The following is a 10,950-nucleotide window of genomic DNA, read 5'->3' as shown; positions in this document are numbered from 1 at the left end:
GATCTGCCTAGGCGCGAGCCGAATATGAACACAAGGTCTCGAGGAGGAGCTGTCGCTCTTCTCAACGGGAGACAGGCAAGTTCAAATGGATAATTCAAGATAATCAAAGATCCTAGTGATCTATGTTCTAGTTAGCTAATCTAAAACAAGCATAGGGTGCAATCCATTTGATGAGTATCACAACTTAGCAATTATAGTTTGGGGCTAATCCCACAAACCTATTTTAACCCTAGATCTAACAAGTAGACTACTCAGACATAGCTAAGCAATTCATAACAATAGATAGATGAAAGAATTGCATAGATAGAATAAAGTAGAAATACAAAAGGAGATGAGAAATCTCTCCAATCTCTCAAAACAAATAAAACTCTAGTCTCTCTCTCACACTCTCTGCTTTTTTCTTGAGGGTTGTCAAAAGCTTGCTTCTTTCGAAGGTTGCCGTCAAAAAACACTTAGCAGGAATATTTAAGCATTTCCATTAGGTTAAAAACTCGTCAGGGGCAATCTCGTAATTTGGTGAAGTCTTGGTGAAGTAGTCGGCTAAACCATTTCGTCTTCGATATCGATCGACAACACTGGATATGTATCGATCGATTATAATCTTCTAGTATGAGGATCTTCTCAGCTATATCATCTCTTGTACTCCAAAATTCTCCAAAAACATCACTTTCTCACAAAATGCTCTTGAACTTGAAAACATACCTAACAGGCTAGAAAACAGATTAAATATATAATAAAATACAAGTATACCATGGTTAAAACGGGTAAAATCCATGGTATATCACTTATGCGCATAGATGATGTGGATACTTGTTTCCCAATAAGTAGCTACTTTCAACCTTACTAGCCAAACACCTACCAAAGTTAAGTTAAATGACTATAACAAAGCGTTGAGTGGGAGGCAATCCACTATTAGGTAATTTTACTTTGTTTTTATTCTACCTTAATATTTATTTTTGTTTTTAATTTTATTGGAGGTAAAAAGATTCGAGTAGATGGTTGCCAAGCACATCGATCGATCATCCATTACTGACCACGATCGACGGACATATCTACCCATTGATCGACATAACATCCGGTTAGGTATATCGTTCTTACTTGTTAAATCTAGTACTTAAGAATTATTACTCACGATAATTCCGACTAGTTTATACTGAGGACAGTATGATTTAAGTTTGCCGAGAGGTTTACTGATATTTAATTTGTTTATGAATCTTATTAAAATGTTTTCAAAAGTTTTTATCGAGTAAAGAAGGGGACAATGAACTTTTCGATAATTAAGTTTCTACTGATATATGTTTGGTCGTAGTCTTAGATTCAAAATTATTGGTACTTTGAAGCTAAGTTTTTTTATTTCTTATTGAAGCGAAGTTTCGTAGTATTTGAACATATGAGTTGGCTATTTTTTCTTCATTTCAGTTTCTATTGTTCCTCTATATGCAGTCTATAAACCTCACACAAGTCCATAGAGATCAAGGGGACTCCACGATGATTCTAGTGATGTTTTGATTTGTTTTTGCCTCGTATTTATACTCGTCTTTAAATTTCTAGTCTCTATGGTAATGTGATCTCTTTTATAGCTCACTCTATCGTTGTGTTGGTGTTAGACTTTCGACTGGGAACAGAGTCATAAGCAAGAGGTTACATGTGCCTGGGGAGCCCTGTCCATCAGTCGAGGTATTCTGAAGAGTTCAAACTATGGAAGAAGAACGATGAGTTCAAGGCAGCAGTCAAATCCATAAGAGAGTCAACGTAATGGTCCAAACAAGGTATAGCTCACTCTATCGTTGTGTATGTGTAACGACCCGGTTTTTACAAACCATATTAAATTCCGGTTTGATTATTTTTAGACTAAACCAGATATGCTTATATACTAATTATAAGTATTTCTTTTTATTTCTAAAACCTAAAACGTGAACAGTAGCGCAGTCTTTATTCTTCACATCATCTTCTTCATATTAGCCATCTCATTCCATCTCCACGTTTTTCTCTCCATTATCTGATCCAGTGACAATCATTGACCGTCATCTTATGAGAGTAATTAGCTAACTCTTTTCTCTACGTTTTACTGAAAGCGGATCTCCAATCGAATTTGTATTCTAAAAGTTATGTAAATTTTATCAAGGGATAGTTCTGCATATCACATCTGAGACCGGTATTGAAGAAAGTCGGGAATGGATTATCAAATCATTGAATTTTGGTGCCAAACTTTCGTGGTAAGTTATAGACTCACAGATCTACCTATAAAAGAAAACGGATCATCATTTGGAATTTTGGTTGTAATGTTAATGATTGTTTATTTAGGACTGATCTCTGCAGAGCGAATCTTCAAACAGTCAACTTCATCAACGTTTTCTCGTTTATACAGACTGACCTTGTAACACCTGCATTTCTCCGAATGAAATAATAAATAATAATATCTGAAAATCTCAATACTTCTCATAAATAAAATCCACTTCATAAATCCAGTAAATAACTATAATCCAAATAGTATTATAAATCCAAAAATCTCGATAAAAGCATAAATCCGAAAGTCTGAAAATTATTAAATAAAACTCCCAAAAGCACTAATCCGATAGCAATCACTCTTACTGGTACGTTTCACCTGAAAATATCAAAAAGGATGGGTGAGTAACAGGGAAGTCACTCAGTGAGATATGGGATGCTAGATCCGCAAACCACCGACTAGTAAAAATAGAACTCCCACTATGGAAGTTTAACTCTAACATGAACAAACACGATGCCTACTGCATCACACAAAACAAACAATGCTCTGATGGTAAATAGCTAGTCCATACACCCCGCATCCTCCTCATACGGATATACGATAATATAATATGCGTCGCTAGTCAAGACATCTCTGGACCCCCGCACTCCACTACTATGTGTTGATATGCAAACGTCTCTGCACCCCGCACCACACAATATACTTCGCTAGCTCAGACGTCTCTGGGCCCTCGTACTCATCCACTATGCGTCGCTAGCTCAGATGTCTCTGTGCCCCCGCACTCTATACGTCGATAGCTCAGATTTCTCTGGCCCCCGTACTCATATGCGTCGTTAGCCCAAATCTCTCTGGGCCCCCGCACTCACCACATAGTCCCTACTATATAACTACATATATACATATATATAACAGTCCTTAACATCAATAATTTCACACAACCGTTGAATCCTCTATTATCCTATTTTCAGTTTAACAATCCAAATAATAATAAACAATGAAGACTTTCAAACAGACTCGATTCACAAAGACGGATCATGTTTCGAAACTAGACTTTCAGTAATAATAGTACTAAACTAGCTCGGGATTAAACGAAATAGCCCTCACCGTAGCAACTTGCTGGAATGAACAACGGATGATGTTCAACTGAGATCAACTGCAACACGAGGGTCAATGACTTAGACTCAGATCTCAGGAAATGAAGTTCCCAAAAATGTACACTTTCCTAAAAAGAAAACTTCCCTAAAATAGAAACTTTCCTAAAATAGATTCCTATAACTATAAATAAGGAGGCAACAACCATACCAGAAAACCCGCCGGAAGCTTGCCCGGAAATCCTGCCGGAAGCTTGCCCAGAAATTCGCCGGAAGCTCGCCTAGAAATCCCACCGGAAAAATTCACTAGTGACTGTTCGTTGGATAATTCGACAACAACTTGTCACGCGCAAAGAAATACTTTGACTTGATTAGAAAATGAGAAGGATAGGAGTTCCTTATACATGGGAAGGGAAGAGAGGTATGAACCTCACATGTCCAATGTGGGACAAAAATAAAAAAGAAATGATGGGTTTTTCATTAAAATAAAACAAATGGACTTTGCTCCTAAGATCCGGGTCGTTACAGACCTAGAAAACGAGCGAGATACCATTAAAAAGGTCTCGTTCTCTGCTTTCCACATCATCTTTCAGATCATCAAACCGAGGTACTGTTAAGAAGTTATGACCATTTTGGTTTCGAGTATCAAATCTGTTCAAATCCGAAAGATCATAAACTTAGTTTATTAATTTGGAAACACTAAATATATTTTAGGAAAGTTTATATTTAAGGAAAGTTTCTATTTTTGGAAACTTCATTTTTTGAAGATTCTAGACCTAAATCGTTAATTCTCGTGTTGCAGATAACCGCATCTTCTGTTGTTCATCTCGGTCAGTGGCTAAGGTGAGGGCTATTCCGTTTAAATCTCGAACTAGTTTAGTATTACTATTATGGAAATTCTAGTTTCGAAACATGTTCCGTCTTTGTGAATCGAGTCTGTTTGAGAGTCTTGTTTATTATTAATATTGATTGTTAAACCGGAATAGGATAATAGAGGATTCAACGGTTGAATGAATTGAGTGATGTTAAAAATGTTATATAAGTATATATATATATATAATATGGATTGGTTAGCCGGATATATGGAAGTACTTCTGTATCGGCCTATTTGTGTGGAGATTACGGGGAGTACATGGAAGCACTTATGTACTACGTATGAGTTGCGGGAGTACAGGGAAGCACTTCTGTACTACGTAGCAATTGTTTGTGTTGAGATTGTGGGGCGTACAGGGAAGCACTTCTGTACCGCGCATGAGCTGCGGGAGTATAGGGAAGCACTTCTATACTACGTAGCATTGTGTATGAGGAGAATGCGGGAGTACAAGGAAGCACTTCTGTACTGCGCATACTTTTGGTATACATGAATATTTATATATCTATATCCGTATGAGGAAAATGCGGGGTGCAATGAGTAGCTATGTACCATCAGCGAATTGATTGTTATGTGTTGCCTGTTAGGTGTCGTGTTTGTTTCATGTTAGATCTAGGCCTACATAGTCGTAGTGCTATGTAATGAGTCAGTGGTTTGAGGTTTAGCATCCCATACCTCACTGAGTGACTCCCCTATTACTCACCCCTCCTCTTTTCCCTCCTTACAGGTGAGACCGATGAGTATGAGATTGATCGGACAACTGGTATTTCTAGACCTTTTATTTGCTTTTACTTTCAGACTTACGTTTTATTATTTCCGACAATTATTTCAGTACTTCCGTTATGGAAATTTCATGATTATTTATTATTCTTATTATTATTATTTAATTTGGAGAATGCGGGTGTTACAATTTGGTATCATAGCACGGTTGTGTCTCGGCCATGTCCCGGGACGCCGGTTATGGGACCTGGTTTTCGTGGAAAAAAAATGTTTTCAATGATTTTCAAAACTTAGAAGCACCATTTTGTTCGACATTGTTCCGTCAATCGTTAATGATTTGGTTAATGGGAAAGTTGACTGTTTTGTCATCTTCTATTTCAGATGCCGCCAAAGAGAAGAACTAAGCGTACTCGCACCGTGAGAGCCAGAGTTGATGCTCGCGAGGTTGTAGATGACAAGGCTCCCCCAGTGGTGTTCATACAGAAGGTGTGCCGCCAGTAGCCCCACCGATTGATCAGGTTGCACTCATGCAGATGGTTCAGGCAGCAGCTACGCAAGCTGCTCAGGCTGCCATTCAGCAGGTTACCCAGGAAGCAGCTCGGGTTGCTGCACAGGAAGCTGCTCGGGTAGCCGCACAGGAAGTTGCCCGTCAGTTGGCTGCTGCTCAGGTTCCAGCGCAGCAGATTCCAGCGCCGCAGATTCCTCAGGTCCCAGCACAGCAGATTCCAGCGCCGCAGATTCCTCAGGTCCCAGCACAGCAGATTCCAGCGCGACAGATTCCTCAGGTACCATTGCAGCAGGTTTCAGGCCAGCAGATTCTGCCACCACCACCACCATTACCACCCATGATGAGAGGGTTTTACAGACTCACAAGTCTAATGAAGAACATGGGTATGAAGCATTTTGTAGGAACAGTGGATCCTACAACCGCTAAGGTGTGCAGCCAGTAGCCCTACCGATTGATCAGGCTGCACTCATGCAGATGGTTCAGGCAGCGGCTACGCAAGCTGCTCAGGCTGCCATTCAGCAGGTTACCCAGGAAGCAGCTCGGGTTTCTTCACAGGAAGCTACTCGGGTAGCCGCACAGGAAGTTGCCCGTCAGTTGGCTGCTGCTCAGGTTCCAGCGCAGCAGATTCCAGCGCCGCAGATTCCTCAGGTCCCAACACAGCAGATTCCAGCGCCGCAGATTCCTCAAGTCCCAGCATAGCAGATTCCAGCGCCGCAGATTCCTCAGGTACCATTGCAGCAGGTTTCAGGCCAGCAGATTCTGCCACCACCACCACCATTACCACAGGTTTATCCAACCCATGATGAGAGGTTTTAAAGACTCACAAGTCTAATGAAGAACATGGGTATGGAGCATTTTGTAGGAACAGTGGATCCTACAACCGCTTATGATTGGAAGCTGAGTATGCAACGGAAGTTGGAGAATATTGACTGCCCACCAGAGTTTTCACTTAGATTGGCTATGCAGTACTTGCGGGGAGATGCATTGATATGGTGGGAGGGAGTGCGATTGAACCACCTTGGGCCTGGAGGGCTCAGCTTTGCAGATTTTATCCGGGAGTTCGATAGAAAGTACTTTCCAAAGGAGGCTTTGGATAGAAAGAAGAGGGACTTCGACCATGTGAGTCAGGGCGACATGTCTATCAAGCAGTATGAGGTTAATTTTAACCAGCTCCGCAGGTTTGTTGGAGGTGGTATTTCTGAAGAAGACGTGATCAGGAAGTTTTTGGATGGGATGCGAGTAGAGATTCGCAACAGGTGTAATGTCATCACTTATTACAGATTGGGAGATTTGGTGGAGAAATCTGCTGAACAGGAAGCGGGTTTGGAAGAGGAGCATAAACTTCTCAAATCAGTTCAGCCTAAGTCTGGGAAGACTACATAATCTCAAAAGAAGACATGGGACCAGCAAGAGACACCGAGTTGTGCTCGTTGCCATCGTCACCATTATAGAGGATGCATAGAGTGTCATTCATGTGGATGGACAGGTCACATGATGAGAAATTGCCGGTTTAAACCGATGGATTCAGATTCTGAGAGACAGATTGGTGCACCAGAGAAATCATCTAAGGATTGCTATAATTGTAGTCAGCCAGGTCATATTTTCAGGGATTGTCCAACGAAGGAACAAGCAGAAGATTTACCACCGCCTAAGCGGTAAGCCATCGATTCATGATTTTATGCTACACGACATTAGGAGGGAGTGAGCCGTGAGCCAATATGCATGTTTGTTATTTGCAATTATTGTGGCTTAGTACGTTGATGTTTTTTTTTTGTAAAAGTTTGCTGCTTCATTGGTAAACTCATACATGGTCGGTTTTAGTTCATGGCTTTCGCTACGATAATTTGGAGATGAAACAGAGTCATTGAATCATGGTTTGAATTCGAGGACGAATTCCTATTTAAGTGGGGGGAATTGTAACGACCCGGTTTTTACAAACCATATTAAATTCCTGTTTGATTATTTTTAGACTAAACCAGATATTCTTATATACTAATTATAAGTATTTCTTTTTATTTCTAAAACCTAAAACGTGAACAGTAGCGCAGCCTTTATGCTTCACATCATCTTCTTCATATTAGCCATCTCATTCCATCTCCACGTTTTTCTCTCCATTATCTGATCCAGTGACCATCATTGACCGTCATCTTATGAGAGTAAGTAGCCAACTCTTTTCTTACGTTTTACTGAAAGTGGATCTCCAATCGAATTTGTATTCTAAAAGTTATGTATGTTTTATCAAGGGGTAGTTCTGCATATCACATCTGAGACCAGTATTGAGGAAAGTCAGGAATGGATTATCAAATCATTGAATTTTGATGCCAAACTTTCGTGGTAAGTTATAGACTCACAGATCTACCTATAGAAGAAAACGGATCATCATTTGGAATTTTGTTTGTAATGTTATGATTGTGTATTTGGGACTGATCTCTGCAGAGCAAATCTTCATACAGTCAACTTCATCAACGTTTTCTCCCTTATACAGACTGACCTAGAAAACGAGTGAGATACAATTGGAAAGGTCTCGTTCTCTGCTTTCCACATCATCTTTCAGATCGTCAAACCGAGGTACTGTTAAGAAGTTATGGACATTTTGGTTTCGAGTATCATATATGTTCAAATCGGAAAGATCATAAACTTAGTCTTTTAATTTGGAAACCCTAAATATATTTTAGGAAAGTTTATATTTAAGGAAAGTTTCTATTTTTGGAAACTTCATTTTTGAAGATTCTAGACCTATGTCGTTAATTCTCGTGTTGCAGTTAACCGCATCTTTGATATACCATGGATTTTACCCATTTTTACCCATGGTATATAAGTGTTTTATATACTATTTACTATGTATTGGAGTCTATTTAGAGTATTTAAAGGTTCAGGGACAATTTGGAGATATATGGTGATTTTGGTACCTTTTGGAGTCCTTCGCAGTGTAGAACTGCACGGACGCTTCAGATGTTTAGCTCTCGATAGAGACCTTCCCACCGTTGGATTTAGCTCATCTTTTAACATAAGATAGAGCTTTGAGTTAGCTTTCCAATGCCACCGGTCTGAGGTCAATCCGCATCCTATAACAGAGGTTATGTCCGATTTACTGAAGCGTGATCAGTCTGCCTCGCGAGAGAACACTGCCGAGAAGAGGATTGTATGTCGATCGATGCAACAGAGTGCATGTCGATCGACAGGGACATCAGATTGTGGGCTGAGTATATTTAATGACCGAATGAAGCCCAGGAGTCTCCACAAAGTTACCAAAATACCCTTGACGACCATAAACCCTATTTATGTTATTTCTAAGCCATTGTTGACGGCTACGCTTTCTACGCTATCTTATTTTCATTGTTCTTAGCTTAGGAGAGAATAGAGGAACTACTTCAGAGTCCTCTTGGAACTCCTTTGGTTTTTATATCTATTATATTGCAATTTCATCTACTCATCTATGATTTCTGTGACAACTATCATGTCTGAGTAGATCCACCCGTTAGGTTTAGGGTTCAGATAGGTTATAAGGGATTAGCTCCAAATAAAGAATTGCTAAGTTGTGGTATTAATCATTGAGACTGTTCTTAATGCTTGTTCTTGAGTAATTAACCTGAACTTGATCATAGAATCATTAGGCACAAGCGAGAGCTTGGTCTCTTATCTGACTTGTCTTCTCTAATCTAGAATTGCTAGATAACAGCGATAGCTGGTTTAGAAACCCTGGCGAACATATATTCAACCCGCGCTTTAAGCCTACTAGAAGCGCGTCGATCGATATCCCGACAGGTGAATCGATCGACGAAGCGAAAGGTGTATCGATCGATACTCATATAGAGTCATCGATCGACACTTTCTAATTGATCATCCCGACAGGTGAGATCATTGGATCTAGTAATATATAACCTATACAGAGAGTTGATAGGTTATTCTTATAGTTGAGTTCTATAATATCATATTTTAGTATCTATATCATTATAATCCCAACCTGAATAGAAACCCTAGATCTAGCTACCATCCTTCCATAAAACAACTCTTAGTTATCTTCTGAACAACTGCCTTGTTCACTTTGCTTTCATTTTTACTGCTTTATAACTGTTTGCCTAGTTTAATCTTAATATCTATAGTTTAGTGTGTGCCCTAGCTCTCTGTGGATTCGATCCCTAAGTACTACAATCGAACCTCTTATTTGAGAGAGTAAGATCACTTGTTAGGGTAATTTGAGTGATATCAATCTTCTGTTGTTCATCTCGGTCAGTGGCTACAGTGGGAGCATTTTGTGATCTTAAGAAGAATAGGATGTGCCTAACTAATGTTGATGAAAATGTCTTCTATGATCCTGTGGAGAAGAAGAAAAGTGAAGATTTGATTTCATACATAGAGATGTTTGAAGATTCAGCACCTCTAACATATGCAGATCGCAAGTTTGCAAAATCAGGATCAACATCGATCGACATTCAACTTTCAAGATCGGTCGACAATGAGCCTCACGAATCAACCAACACAGAGCCTTTAGAATCGGTCGACAACATCCAAATTTCAGAACAGAACGAGACTGAAAAGTTTAAGTCTGGGGGAAGACCTAGAAAGAGGAAGAAGAAAATGAAAAGGAATATAGATGTATATTCTCTATCACTGGTCCCTTCTCAGTGTCAGGAGGAAAGTCTTGAGTGTAGAGTGCGCCGCAGAGGAGGTCCAGCTTCTTTTGCTAAGGTTAGAGTGCTATCTGATCCAAAACTGAATTTAAGTCTGGGGGGATTACTAATGGTTATTTACTTTATTTGTCTTATTTAAAATGTTTTCAAAAAAGTTTTTATTGAGTCAAGAAGGGGATATAATCTTAATCGATTTACTACTTGTCATCTAACCACTCTTTAGACCAGTCTTAGACTTACTGATTGCAGAAGTACTAGAGATACTAAAGTGGATCAACATGTCAACTATGTTTGCACTTGCTGAAATTGTTTGAAGGAACCAAAGCTGACCTCCAACCTAATACTGACTTGATTTGCTTGTCTTGGGGCTTGGTAACCATTGGATTGGAATGCTCCTGCAAGTCTGGAAGGTAAAAAGTCTATGTGTTTCTGGTTCCCTTCCTTCTCTCTCTTCGGCATCTCAAGATCTAAGTTTATGTTATAAAAGATTGAAATGATTTCTTGAGAGGCAGATGGGTAGGAGTGTCTCCTGCAACCCCATTATTCTAAATCTCAAGGATGATCACACATTGTGGAAACGAGGAAACGAGGGATAGGTAAATTACCTGAGACCCCATTATTCGCTACACTTTGTTAAAAATGTATGAGTTAGAAATGAAAATGTCAATGAGATAGACTAGATGACCTATGTTGGCATCGAAACCTGTTGAAATTGAAACTAATAAGAGATTCAGAGAAGAGAGATGAGGGGGAAAGGGATCAGAGAAGACTACTTGTGTGTTCAGAAACTTGTTTGAGTTGAATCCATGTGTCCTTTGATCGATACTCCCAAGGTAAAGCCTACACTTTTATTTTTATGAAAGAAATGAGGTTAATAGAGGGGATTGTCAGACAGGATCTGT

General features: G+C 39.5%; 1 long non-coding RNA gene across 1 annotated transcript; it reads left to right on the top strand.

The window, feature by feature from the left end:
• Window positions 1-7,455: 7,455 nt before the first annotated feature.
• Window positions 7,456-7,988, top strand: LOC130497739 (uncharacterized). Its single transcript, XR_008936741.1, has 3 exons — window positions 7,456-7,573; window positions 7,661-7,751; window positions 7,854-7,988. It is a non-coding gene; the product is annotated as an uncharacterized LOC130497739 (long non-coding RNA).
• The last annotated feature ends 2,962 nt before the right edge of the window (window positions 7,989-10,950 follow it).

The sequence above is a fragment of the Raphanus sativus genome, chromosome 7 (assembly GCF_000801105.2).
Source record: "Raphanus sativus cultivar WK10039 chromosome 7, ASM80110v3, whole genome shotgun sequence".
NCBI lineage: Eukaryota > Viridiplantae > Streptophyta > Magnoliopsida > Brassicales > Brassicaceae > Raphanus > Raphanus sativus.
This window is presented reverse-complemented; position numbering and strand designations above follow the sequence as displayed.